We start from the raw sequence: 13,965 nt of genomic DNA, 5'->3' as shown, positions 1-13,965 counted from the left end.
GCACGTGGAACAGATGCAGTTTTGAGACCCTAGGGAAAGTTGAATTTAAAATACTGGACACTGTTTTGTTTTGTTACTTTCTTTAGGTCATCACAGACTTTTAAAGTTTAAAAAAAAAAAAAGAGGAGGAAAGCAAAGGGCCTCCTTGGTGGGACTTTTTTCCCAGTTCCCATTTTCCCACAGTAGGAATGAAAGGACTGTGAACTGGATAGTCTGGATATAAAATTAAATTCAAATGTTATTTTCACCAGCAAGAGTTTTATCTGCATTTAATTCTTTCCACGCAACTGCCTCTCAGATATTTGCACTTTCCATATGCATGTCCTTTATTTCAAATTCAGTTTGTGTCTCTAATACATGAGATGTACACATTCTTCTTTTCATCAGGATATTCATTTTTAGTTGGTTTTTTTTTTTTCTTTTTGATTTTTGGTCAGAGACTTGTGTAACCCATTGGCAGCAGCTATGCAATGCAGTTTGTAAAATATCTTCTAGCACATGAGTAATTTGCAGAGTGCTCCTGGGAAGCACCCAGATTTTTCTAACTCTGTTTCTGACTATCTCTAATGTTGAGCAACGTTTTTCTTAACAGTCTGTATTGTGGGATTGCTAATGCTAGTGCCAGAAGCAAAACACTCTTAAAGTTCTGATGGAAGGACACGGTTGTAGGTAAATCTGAAACACTAGAGACCCATTCATTCTCTCTGTATATTGTTGTCTGCCTGCTGTCTGTGTGCATGTGTGCTCGTGAAGTGGGAGCTGTGTAAGGAGCAGGGCAGGGTGCAGGTAGATCTCTTGGCATTTCTCATTTGTGGCACAATGGAATGTTGTTAATTAGTGTCTGTGTCTGTGGTTGTGTCTGTGGTTGTGTACTTCTATGGGCAAGCTTGACAAACAGCAAGGGCTGACAAGGCTTTTAACTCGGGGTGTGTGATCCACTGCAGGAGAACTCGAGTTTAGGGAAATAATTCATGTTAACTTGACACGTGGCTGGATTTTTTCAAAGCAGTGGGGATGAAGAAACAGATGCAGAAAACAGAATTCTGAATTGCCATTCAGTCTTCCAGATTCCTGTTGCTGCATCCAGGTGTTCCTCATGGATGGATCAGAAGTTGCAGCTCTTGTTGTTAGCTATTGGAAGATGGAAGCATCTTGAAAATGAGGCGCATCATGTAGAGAAGAGTGTGAAAAGGCAGTGGTAGAAACCTTGTAGCAGGAGACACACAGAATTACAACCACCAGTCTGAGCTGAGAGTTAACTTGCAGAAAATATTAATGAGCTGCGGAAATCTGCTGAGCAATCTGTGTCAACTGAGGTAGCTCCAAGAGAAGTGAAGTACTAAAACAGCTTCAGTCACTGGCTCACAGTGTAAAGCCCAGCCTTCCTGGAATGGTTAAGTAGTTGTCTAGGCAAAGCTAATGGAATTGATAAAGTAAAGTGTTGGAAGTGCTCAACACCCATCAGCTTGTGACCAACCTATGATCTCAGTGCACCTCTGATGTCTCCTCATCTGTCCTTTGCCTTAAACAAAACATAGCTAACCTGGAGCTCCTCATCTGCCCAAGAGCTCCTGCATTGTCCCCTTCCAGCTGCTGTGCTGCTTTCTCACTGAATGAGTAATCTGCTTGTTCCCTTCTGCTCACAGCTCTTCCTCTCTCTTTCCATCCAGCCTATCAAAATCCCTCTAACTCTGTCTGCATGACAGCTTTTCCTGTCTTTGCACACTGCTGAGCTTTCATCCAAGCTGTCAGTGATTTTGCATCTTGGTTATTGCAACATCATTTCCTTGGCTTCAGCAGCTGTAGTCTGGCCTGGTTTGCATCTCTTCAGAATACTGCCCCAAAAGAGTTTTGTAGCCTTGCATTTGACAGGGAATCAGCCCACATTTGACTCCATCTGTGTCATCTCAGACATAAGCTACATGAACATCTGCATTGCTTACTTATTTTCCTCTTCAGAGACTTTTTAAAAAATGCTGCGTTTTTTCATGCCTACAAAAACTTGACTGTGATTAACCCACTTACATAAGAAAACTACTCATTGCTTCTTGCTGTTACTCTGCCTGCCCTATCTCTAGCCATCTTTTGTGCTTTTTGTATCCTTAAAAATTTTTGTAGCTGAGTTACTGCCTCTTTGAAGCAGATATTTGTTTGTTCTCTCTGGGGCCTTCTGAGGGACTCAGTCTGGCAGGCTGTAGAGAGTTGCATGTCTTTACAAATTATGTTGCTGAATCAAAATTACTTTATTCCTGAATGACAGTTCACAGATGCTTTTTCCTGTGCCTCGTGTTTCATTCCCATGTGCCCAGAGATGGCTCTGAGGCTCTGGGACACTTGCTGAGGTCTGGTCAGAACTGGAGAGAGCTCTGTGGCAAGAGCAGAGTGTTAACTCTGTAGGACTCACTTAGCTTTAAGTTTCCTTCCCCAAAACACGTCTGCTGGGATTAGTGTGCATTGCATCAGTGTTCACTACATCCTTAGGAATGGCTTTCAGGGTTTATAGTCAAATTTGCCATTCTCCCCACTGGTAGAACATAAAACGTCATAAATAGCATCAACTTTTCTTGTTTCTGTGTCTATTGTTCTGCTTCACACTCTTTGGGCACAGGGAGTGAAGAGCTGGAATCTGCAGGCTGGAATTCCTTGAACATGCTAATAGGAATAAAGTCTTAAGGAAAAGTTTGGAGTGTAACAGGGATATGTGAATGCAGAAGCTGTGAGATAAGAAAGTAAAACATGACATAACAAATGCACTTAGGGGCAGGGCAAAAGAAAGGGGAGGCTGGTGCATTTTCATAAGCTTGCCCAAAATACTCTCTGGGCTTTCAAACATTAGTCAGGTGGTCTAGTCTGAAATACTGAGGGTTCTTTTCTTTTTAATATGAACTCTTGAGTTTTGAAATAGATTTCTAGAGCTCTGAAGTAGATTTATTTTTCAATTACAAATAGCAAATAAAATCATTTGCATGGTAAACTCATATAAACAAAAAGAGAGGCAGTCTAGGTTATAGGATTAAAGCATGTGAGCCTAACATTGCAGAGGCTTAATTTAACCAGCTCCTATGCTGAACATTTATTATTGTTTTCACATCAGTTTTGTCATGGAATGTGCACAATGAGAATTATTTAACACATTGTGTTCTGGGGTCAGTGACATTACATTGATCAATATTGCTTTACTCTGAAGAAACCTTCAGAGAAAAATAAACAAACTTGGCAAGAGAATAATGTGACAGCACAAGAAATTCCTTGCTAATAAAAACATGACATGAAGTATATTTGATTTTTAAAAGGTGGCTTGGGAGGCTTAACCAGATTGAAATTTGTGAAGCTACTCTTATTCCCTCATAAGTCTGTTCTGTACATAAAATGCATGCAACTAAAATTTATTTGTGTAGGGACAGTGTGTCAGGCTTCTGCTATAAACTGCCTTAGAAGGTGTAAGCAGCACTGGGAAGCTGGTTATTTTTCTGAAACAGTACTTGTTAGTGAGGCAGAAGTGTGTTAATACATCAGCCATTGTGGGGGTCTGTTGAGTCTCTGATTTCACTTTTGTGATATTAAGATCTTGTTAATTGTGAGGATTAAATTGTTTATTGAGTGATGTTGGGGACAATTCTGCCTCTTATAGCTGTGCTTAATTAGGAAATGATAACTAATTGAGGGTTGAAGATTACAGAGTGGAAAAATGTATATTAATTGATCTGTGCTCACACATTTGAGTTCCTCAGCCAGGTTCACATGAAGGCAAAGGCATCTGCTAATCCAGTTCTGTACATTTCTGTTTGTCCACTTTTGTGGCACAAGTTGGAGCATTTGGAGTTTTTTCTTTTGCTAAACAAGTAAAACAAGAGGTTTTAATAGCATTCTTTGTAATAGTCTGTGCCTGTCTCTTGCACAGTTTTGAAGCACATTTCTCAGGCTCTTAGAAATTGACTGAAAGCAACAGATATAGCCAAAAAATAGAATCTTCATTCTGCCTGGTGGAAAGGCTGTGCTAGGTGGCATTTACCAAGCCAAAAAGAAAATGATGGTCTGAAAGTCTGCAAACTACAATCATTAGGGAGTGATAGAAACCCACAAATGTAACTCAGGATGGACAGGGTCTGAAACTAATGGGCTTGATTATAATAAATTCATAGAAGAGGTCAATAGATTGGTCTAAAAGACATCTTAGATGCCAATATTCAGTTACAAAGAAAAGAAATACGAGCTGAAATTGGAACTGTAGTGAAAAATATTAAGGCAAAATGAGAAAGCCCAAGGTACAGAACAAGATGCATCTTACAGAAAAGGGCAAGCAGGCATTTTTCTCAGTGCAGGTCCTTCTCAGTGAGGGCCACTTGTGTCTTTTTAGTAAAATCAGCCTGAGCCATGAGGAGCCACAATGAGGATGGTTCTAAATAAAGGGAAGGAGAGAGCCTGAGACATTAGGAAGAGACTTGAATAGGAAGAGTCAGGCTTTGCTGTTGTGGTAACTGGTGCATGCCCCGGGTACAAAAAGCATTTCTAGAGTTTTATAACATTAAAAATTGAAAAGCTTATGAGAATTTAATGGCTTCATTTTTCTAATGCACGCTACTCATCAAACTTGCAAGTAATGTTTTCCTGCACCTTGGGGGATATAATGTAATGCAGCAAAAAATTCTTGGTAATGCCACTTGGAGCTAAGCTTTCAGTTACTGCCCAAATGTGATCTGTGACAAGAGTCCCTTGGGAAGGAGCTGCAGCAGCATCACCCTGGAGAAATATGGACCAAATGCCACTGTGGTCCCATTCCCAAAAACCATGACTTCTACTTGGTATCATTCAGGAATATGTAACTCAGCTTTAGTAATGCTAATTTGGATTTATTTGTAGTCCCAATACCTGAGAAACTTTTTGAGGGCACAACAAAACAAGCAATTTGTGGAAAGAAAAATGTTGGTGATTCCAGTCTCTTGTGATTATTCCTTACCTAAAAAATGATCCAAGATTCTTCTCCTTGGAAAATTCTGAGACCAAAGTGTGATACACTGGGTCTAGTGTCCTATGTAAGGTTTGCTGCTGTTACTGGTATTCTGTTATGTCTCACAAATGCAAGAAATCCTTTTCTCTTTCATGAGGCAGAAATCTTCTGCATGGCCTGTGTGTAGCAAGAAATTATCTTTCTTATGAGCAGTTAATAAAAGCTTCTTGTCAAATAGGCACAGGTAAACTCCAGAACCTTCTCCGTGAATTGTAAACAAAAGTCCTGCTTCATGATTGGTAGCTAGTGGTCATAATTCAGATATTTCCTGCCTTATGTTCCATTTTTCTTCCTAAAAGAAAAAAAAAAAGGTTTTATAAATTAAAAAGAGGAAATTGTAATATAAAATCCAAAAGATCTGATAAGTATAAATTTTACTAATAGAGTCAAACAGTCTCTACAGTTCCAAAGAATTTTAAGCTCAGGTTGAGAATAAAAGAATAGATAATAAAAGTAGTGTATAAAATACAGAGTATAGAAATGCTCAGGTAAAGCAATTTGTACTCTTAGCTGGGTAATAGCAACACCACAAAAATAAATTGAGGCAGTCTGGCTGTGCTTAGCAAGGCATTTATCTCAATCAGACAGCCTAGCTGTCTGTAACAAACTGGTTCTTCTAATCAGTGGCCACACAAATGCAGCAGTTCTGGCTACAGCCAGTGCAGCTCCACACATTCATTATTTTAAGTGTTCTGAAAATAAAAGTCACACTTCATTATGGTTCCAGGTGCCCCATTTGTTCTCTTGCTTTTCACAGTGAGATAATGGCATAGTTTCTAGGCAGCCATTGAGGAGGAGAAATGTTCCATGTTATTTCTTACCACAGGAATAGCTTTACTGACTGGTTAGCAAACAGAAGTGAAATATCAAATGGATTCTGCTTTGGCCCAAAGTGACTTGCTAAGTAACATGATCAAGTATGTGCATGCACAGCCAGCCAGGTGATTATTCATAGCCTGAGCACCCCTCATTCCAGCAAACTTCAGCAACAGCTCCGCTGAAAAACTTAATATTGATTTGGGTACTCAGAAGCTGATGCTTTTTCATTAGTGGGTTGTTTCACAAAATTTGTTCTTAGTAATTTACAAAATGTTACGTGGGAAGCTTGTGGCAGAGCTGGATGCAAAAGCTGGGTTTCAAGTCTATGTCTGCTGTTTGTATCCTCATGTTTTTAAGCATAAAGACCATTTTTACCTCTACAACTAATGAATTAATGAGTTAGGAGCTGAATTTCCTTCTCTGACAAGACACTGGACTGAGGCAGGTAATTTTTTTGAGTGCAGATTGTGTTAGTGTTGTAAACTCAACTTGTGCACCCCTGATGCATTGAACCAATTGCTTTCCATATGATGTGTCACTTTTTCATGTGGCTCGTGGCTGATGTTTAGGATTACAGGACTGCTTGAGGCTGTTGTGCTCTATATATTTTTAGCTTTAAAAATAAAAGAAATATGCTGTGATAAATGGTTCCTTTTGATTCCAAGACACTTGAACAGAAGTTCTTATTACAATCCATACAGAAACCTGTGAGGACCTGAATAGCTGCAGCAGTGAGTCTGGTCCTGCTGCCAGCCTGTCAGCCACCATGGGCTCCCTCTCACTGATGCACGCAAGGATTTGACACCAGAGTCACAAAGACAAGGAGAGAAAAAGTGTGAAGGTCCTTAACCTATGGGAAGGATTCCTTCCTGCAGTTCTGGCCTTTCTCAGTGTAGGATACTGCAGCATTTTAGACATGGAGGCATTAAGTGGGAGTGTTGGTTGGAGATCATCTAGCCTGACCTTCCAGGTGCAGCGGGGTTATTGCTACATGGGTCAGCAGTGGCTTTATTGAATCAAGTTTTAAAGCTCTCCAAGGACGGAGATGCCTTTCTGAGCAGCTGTTCACGTGCTGCATCACCATCTTAGTAAAAAAGGGGTTTTAACACCCAGTTTGGACCCCACAAGCTGCAGTATGTGGCTTTTGTCCCTCCTTGTATCTCCTGGCAAGACTGAGAAGAATTGTGTTCTGCTTGGGACCTGCCCTTCAGAGAGCTGCAGGCAGGTGTTCAACTGCTCCTTGGCCTACAAGAGTTTCTTTCACCATAAAACTAGTTTCAACTGTAAGTAAAATGCTAACCTAAACCTCTGGGTCCTTCAGCATACGTGGTCATGCACAACTGTAAAGGGGGAGTAGTGTAACTATTAATTGGAATTAATTTTCTATGTTGTCCAGTGATGGTCACCAAACCAGCTGTACAGATGCCAGTATGAGGTACCTTATTACCATCTATCCTGATTGGCTGCAGATGGGAGGATTTCACCCAAAAACCCTTCACAGGAGCTCACAGCTTGAGTTCCTTGCTTGAAGTGGAAGCAGCAGTGGGTTTGGCCCAGGTGGAAACTGTGGGAAGGTTGTGAATTTTCTGTGGGTTAAGTTCCTTTATACAGGCTTCTGATATGGGCAAGCCCTGGGAATTCAGAAAGCACTGCCAAGCCTACACCCTGGTATTTTAAAAGCAGGGAAATAGTGTATAAATATATGGTGACAGTATCTACTTCTTCATGGCAGAAGGGAAAATGTCTGAGGCCCCAAAAGAGCAGGATAAACCCAAAATCCCAAAGAAGGTTTAGAGGCTGATTTTTACTTTGGATTTCGTCCTTTTATGCCTTTCATGTTATTTCATCACTTATATTTGTGTGAAGTGAGTAAATGAAAACTATTACAGGGGTCTCTTAGCTTCCACTTTGTGCCACTCCATTAGTGACTTTTTCATCTTCTATAGCTTGTGTTCCTCTTGTCTGCAAAATGAAGTTACTACTGTTTTACCATAGCCTTAGATGACCTTTATGCTTTCTCAAGCAGTTTTCTCACAGAGGGATGAGTATCTTTGTCCTGTCCCTGAGCTGTACAGATGGGGAAGCTGACGCTGAAAGAATTCTGCAGCTGTGACAATTATCCACAATGTTCTCACTTGTGAAATGCAAAGTATCAGTGACCCCTGATCAGGCCAGGACGAAGGACAGCCTGTGCCACAAGCCTGATTTTAGTTCAGCCAGCAGTAATAGTGTGAAAATGTATGCATTCATGTATATCTGTTAGGTATGTGCATGTTTGTGTAGTGAATGCTAAGAGAAAGCAAAATGTTCTTGTTTCTGTGAAGCAAAAAGGGCCTCTGACATTGTAAATGTCAGATCTTTGTGGGATCAACTGCCCCCCAAACACTGTGTTGATTGGATTTTTTAAAAAAAGTCAATATTCAGTTTTCCTCTAGGCTTTTCTATCCATAGTATGTAATTTTGAAAGGAGGGAAGCGCCCAGCAGCTCTTCCTCCTGCCTTTGGCAAACCCAGCCTCTTTGCTGTGGTCACCAAGAGGAATCTTTGAAAATTCTGTTTATTTTGTGGTTGTTGAGCAATTTTAAGAATCTGTCTTTGAAGAGATAAGTGGGCAGAGCTAACTGGGCTGTCTGACCTCAGTCTATTCTATTTATCCAGGATATTTCCTGTACTGTAGCATCCTCATTACTCTGAAGTCTAAGGGCAAAAGCATCAGGCTATGTGATGGTGTAGTGAGTTTCGAACATCTTTTTTAAACCTTCTCCAGGCTGAGGATCCAGTGAAAGTGCATTCAGTGTGCTTTTCCTGCAGCTTTGTGGTATCCACTCACCCCATTCCCTGCCAGCCCTGCTTCCCCTCCAGTTCCTCTTTGGGATACTGCTGGGAGTCTTTTCCCATGTTGCTCATCTTCTTTCCTGGCACGCTCTGCCTCTGTAATTAGATCTCAGTGGTTTATTTGTGACATCCCAGTCTGATGCCATAGGACTGGAGAAAGTGCTAGCTAGTGAAAAAGGAGGAGGATTAGAGGAGCTCACTTCTCAAGGCCCTAAGTGGATGGTGTTATCATGAAGCCCTTAACACAATGAACTGATTAGTTTAAACACTGGAAGTTTCACAAGGCACTTAATTTCCAGCCGCTGTTTTGTCTTGCCTTGATTCGGCTTCACAACACTTTCTTCATGCAGCCTGCACAGTGCTTAACTTGTAATCATGCCTCTCCTATTGTTACTAATTATAGTAAGTATCTTGGAAAATAGGAAAATGTTGATGTTAATTCTCAGCTTCTCTTGTTTTGGCTGAATGATGTTGTCCTGCAGAGCTTTGTTTCCTAATGAACCCCATCGTTTTTACAGAGCTGTTTCATGGGATCCAACTTCTAAATTTTATCTCTGGTGCTGACAAATGGGGCTGTAGTGGTAAAACAGGTTTAAAAGGTTTTTCCTACCGCCCAGAAGAATGGATCATTGTACTTGTCTGGTCTGCAGCATTCCTTCAGCAGTGATTAAAGTAGTGTAGTTGGTGGGGGTGACAAAGTGGGACAGGAGAGTGGGACCCAAGGCTGTGGAGGTGAGGATGAAGCTGTTCCTGCAACTTCTGCATGTGCTCCATGCCATGGGCAGACATGGAACCTTGCTGTCTGGGGAAGAGTAGCATTTAGCTGTGACACTGAATTGGAGTTCTGGGGTTGTAGAGGGAAATCCCACCTTGTTGTGGGTTCCTGTGCAACCTTAAGGAAAACCTTTTAGTCTCTGTGCCTTGTTTTTCCAACTGTGTAATGAGGATACCTCTTTTGCATAGTGGTTATCTGTTTATTTATGCTACATTTTTGTATCTGGAAATGCTTTATTAATTGTGAATGCAGTGCCTACCACTCTGCAGCAGTTGTGAATTGGGTCTTAGATGACTACAAAATATATCAAAGCAGAAAAAAAGTAGAATTCATCCAGTTGTTCTTTTAATAAGTTTTATAGCTCAAAAGAGCTGCAGTCACATAAGGCATGTTCCTCGTGTTACAAATCAGCAGTCAAGCTATTCTTTTCCCCCCTTAGAAAATATATCTGATGTATCTTTCTGATAAACCAAAAAAAGAAGGAACTTTACCTGTTGCTTTCAAGAACTTGCAAGGATACGAATAGGAAAGAGGTACCTTGTCAATCATGGTGGATTTCCTAACATTGGTCTTCTTTTGAGGTCACTGTGGTGTGATAAATAAAGAACACACTGGTGTTCTGTCTGGCTGTGGAGAACTGCAGCTAGATGCTGATGCTTCTAATCTAAAAGCAGCATTTAGAGATGGGACATTTTCATCTAGGCCTACCTTAAAAAGACTGACTACATGGAATATTCTATTATAGTGCTGTCTTTAATGTCATATACATTACAATATTAAAAAGAAATAAAAGGGCTTTGATTTTTTTTTCCTGTGTGCTGTGGCATGTGAGACTGGGTTTTAAAAGCAGCATCTTTTAATCTGTAGCAATGGTGATTCTGCATGTGGAGTGAGTGAAAACAGTTCTCTGAAGCGCTCAGACTGCTGTAGTGAGCTGCAGTCCAGACCTCAGTATTTGCTAGTGGTGAATTACTCCAGCAGTTGGCAGCTGATGTTGTTCAGGGAGTCAGGAATGTGTTGTGGTCAGCTGTGGCTCTCTCCTGGTGACACCTCTCTGGCTATAAAAACAGAGCTGTTGGCCAGGGTGAGAATTCACCTGCATCTGGATGGTGAAGTCTTTTATGCTCCACTACATGAGACTTTGAAGTGCTTTGAATTTTGCTGTCCATGATGCATCGTGGCAAATGAACAGCAATGAATTGGCACCAGCACACAGACCTGTGCTACTGGAGGGAGTGAGGTCTGGGAGTTCTCTTGTCAAAACATGAAATCCTAGTCCTCAGGCATATGAGCAAAGTTGAATTTTAGAGCAGTTCTTTTCATAGTGCTCTTTGCTTCTTCCAGGTGTATAAATGCAGCAATGTCTTGCAAATTGATTTAAGAAATTTTTTGTGCTCAAATAATTTTTGTAATCCCATGATGAGTTTTCCACTTTTGTGTTCTTGGGGAATTTGCTCTCTACTTCCTTCATGTTCCATAAGTGATGACTGCTAGTGAAGGTTACAGGAGCAAGAAAATCTCCTTAGCAGGCTGGAGTCAAGATACTGCTCTGTTCTAAACTCTGCTATAAGCTGCCCTGGGCAGAAGCAAATTGGTGTGTCTCTCCCACTGCCAGAATGATCTCTGGAATGTTGAATACACTGTTTAGATCTGCCCTGCTCAGGCCTGTTAACTTGTGAATCCCTGGTGTTTATTACAGTAGTGCTTGGGCAGCAGTGGGCAAGAACATGGAGTGAGGCAGACAGAAAGCAGAAAGTGAAAAATACAGCAAATTCCCAAATGCCTGCAATTAATAATTTTAACAAATGCATCACTGTTCCTTCATGTTGGCTGCCTGCTGTTTCCACTCCTCTTTCTCTGCATGCTCCATATTTTTCTCCCATCTGTCCCTTGGCCGTAATGATGGGACAGATGCACTGCCTAAGTCTTCCTCTTGGAGCTTGGATTAAAACAACCTCATTGCTCCATTCCTCTGCAGCAGTATTTATGTGCTCATGTTTCTTTATCATCTCCCCCTCTCCCATTTTCTCTGTGCTGTGTATAGATGTATAGATATATATGTAATATGCTCTCTTTCATGGTTTAAGTAGAAATACTGTATACATGAGGTATGAAATATTGATTGCTACATACACATATATATATGTAAATATATATGTGTGTGTATATGTACATATATGTGTGTCTACATATAAAATGTGTTGGATGCCTTGTACCTTTCACTCTAAAAGATCCTCTGTATGGTCTTTTTATGATGTGAAGCAACACATTCTTCATTGTAACTGGCCCTTCAAACTCTGTAAGAAGAGCTTTTAAACTAAAGACCTCAGCACTTTCTTCGTGAGGTTCTGTTAGGATCAGCTGTGCTTTGAACTGTTAAAAACTGTCATTTCTGTTGCATGTTTTCCTCAGGAGATATTTTGGATATGTTAAAATCATAGCTAGGGAGAAAAAGGAGCAAGAATAGCATCTGCTGTGCACGGAGGGTCTGAGAACACAGCTCGAGTCCATCCGCTGCAGGTCACTGCCTTCCTCTCCTGGCTGCAGTGTGAAAAGTTCATGGTACAGGCTGCTGGAGGAGGGGAGGAAGCAAATGTTATTGTTAATGGTTTACTGTTTGCTTTTAGCAGGACCAGCCTTGGGAGTTTGTACTAAAATTCCCCCTAGAACAGATGATTTGGCAATTAATACAATCTTCTCCCCACCACCACCTCCAGTTTGGAAATACCAGTGCATTCCATGTGTGTGCAACTCAGTCCTTGTCACCTCTGCAAATGCTCTAGGTTGTAGCCTTTGCATTTTAATATCCTTGGCAGCAAACTATTTTTCCCTAAAATACAGTTTTGTCTTCAGTGCTTAGGTTAGCCTAAGAATTGTCTGTGCTGCTGACACATGCCCAGTACAAGGAGCAGACTGAGCATTCTTGAGTTCATTTACATTGCTAGATAGTGAAAAAACCTCACTTGCTGCTCAGATTCAGAGCTCTCACAGAATATGATAATGGATTTAATGCAAGTAAAAACTGAAGCGGGGTAGTCAGGAGCTATTTGTTCTCCAAGCCCTTACTGGATAGAGCCAGAAGTGCTGCCCTTAGAGCTGCAGCAAGATCCAGATTTGGCTTTTAGCAAAACTCCCCAAAGGCAAAGACTGTGTGCAGACACCATACATTTGTGGAATTCTTTAGCAGATCAGACAAATCTGTCTGTCAGGGACCCGAGTATTGATTCATATCTGGAATGTTGCTCTTTCCAGTGCAACAAACCAAAACTTCCTGTGTGGAAAAGCTCAGCTGGAGATAAATGATGTTGAAGTGAGCTGGCATGAAACCAGCCTACTCCATCCAGATGGGTCACAGGAGGGACTGGGTTTGTCCTGAGGCACATCTTCATCCCCAGTACAGCTCCAGGGCTGCTTCTGCCAGCATGCTCACATACAAATGGTGTGATGGCAGGAGAGTCTGTGCTTAATTGATACTCTTTTTATACATTTTAGGGTTACTCTGGCTGATGTAAATTGATTTTCCAAAGTTTGAAAGTTTGGTTGCAAACATTCTTTTCAATACAATATTTTTTTCAATATGTGCTGCCACAGAGCTGGCAAGGTTTAAAATTGTGTAGTATTTGTTCAATATTTTCCTTCCCCCACAGTTCTGCTAATTTTGGATCATGCTGTTTAGTCCAGTGGATGTAACTGAAGCAGAAAGGTTTGCCCAACAGCAGTAAAGGCTGTAAAGTGACCATAATCCCAGTCGTGGTGTGCTTGTAAAATAATGAGCAACCATGATTTAAGAGTTTAAGTCTTAACTCATTTTAGAACTTGTTTGTTATTGTTTTGCCTTTTTTTTTTGTTACCAACAGTGAGGTAGATGCTTTCTTTCAGAATCTGTTTATGTTTACTTCTTAGGATGGAGAGGGTAAAGTGAGTCAGGAAATGTGAAGGACAGTTTTGTGTCTCAAGTCTTATCCTGGTACTACTTTTTAAACCGACTTTACTTTGAGTTTCTGGCTGCAGTTGTCAATGAGGCAGCAATTCCCACAGCCCACAGTGTAGTTGTATGAAAGAAGCCAAATTCCAGTCCAGGCCTGCAGACTTTCCATGTCCTTTCCAGTCCTTCTTTTGGGGATGCTCTAGAGATACCACTGTGTGTGTGTGTGTGTGTGTGTGTGTGTGTACGAGTTGAAGGCTGGAAGACTGACTGTGGAAGCAGGAAAATGTTCATTTTGTTTTATTTGTTTGCTAGCAAGCGTTAGTGCTCAGCACTTAACACAAAAGTTGGCAGAAAGAGTTGAAAGATGTCTTATTTTGTAGGCAGAAGTATTAGGAAAAAGAAATTAAAACAGAGTTTTTTGAACTGTTCTTTGAATATTTTTCTCTAAGCCTAGTTCTGAGAGTGATGTAGTTACATAAGAACTTGTGGCTTTTTGAAAATATCTGTGTCTGAAGGCTGAAAATCCAGTAAGAAAATAGAAAGAATGGCAAACACTGGTTTTATACTGTGGTATTATTTTTAGGCTTGTTCTCATTACATT

At 40.8% G+C, this 13,965-nt stretch overlaps 1 protein-coding gene across 2 annotated transcripts in view; it reads left to right on the top strand.

Moving 5' to 3' along the window:
• The window catches only part of HSPA12A (heat shock protein family A (Hsp70) member 12A), a 41,548-nt gene that overhangs the window by 13,715 nt on the left and 13,868 nt on the right, over positions 1-13,965 (top strand). The window lies entirely within an intron of this gene.

This window comes from Geospiza fortis, unplaced genomic scaffold, assembly GCF_000277835.1.
Source record: "Geospiza fortis unplaced genomic scaffold, GeoFor_1.0 scaffold1303, whole genome shotgun sequence".
In the NCBI taxonomy this organism is placed as follows: domain Eukaryota; kingdom Metazoa; phylum Chordata; class Aves; order Passeriformes; family Thraupidae; genus Geospiza; species Geospiza fortis.
The sequence above is the reverse complement of the archived record's forward strand: the minus strand, read 5'-3'. Positions and strand labels throughout refer to the sequence as shown.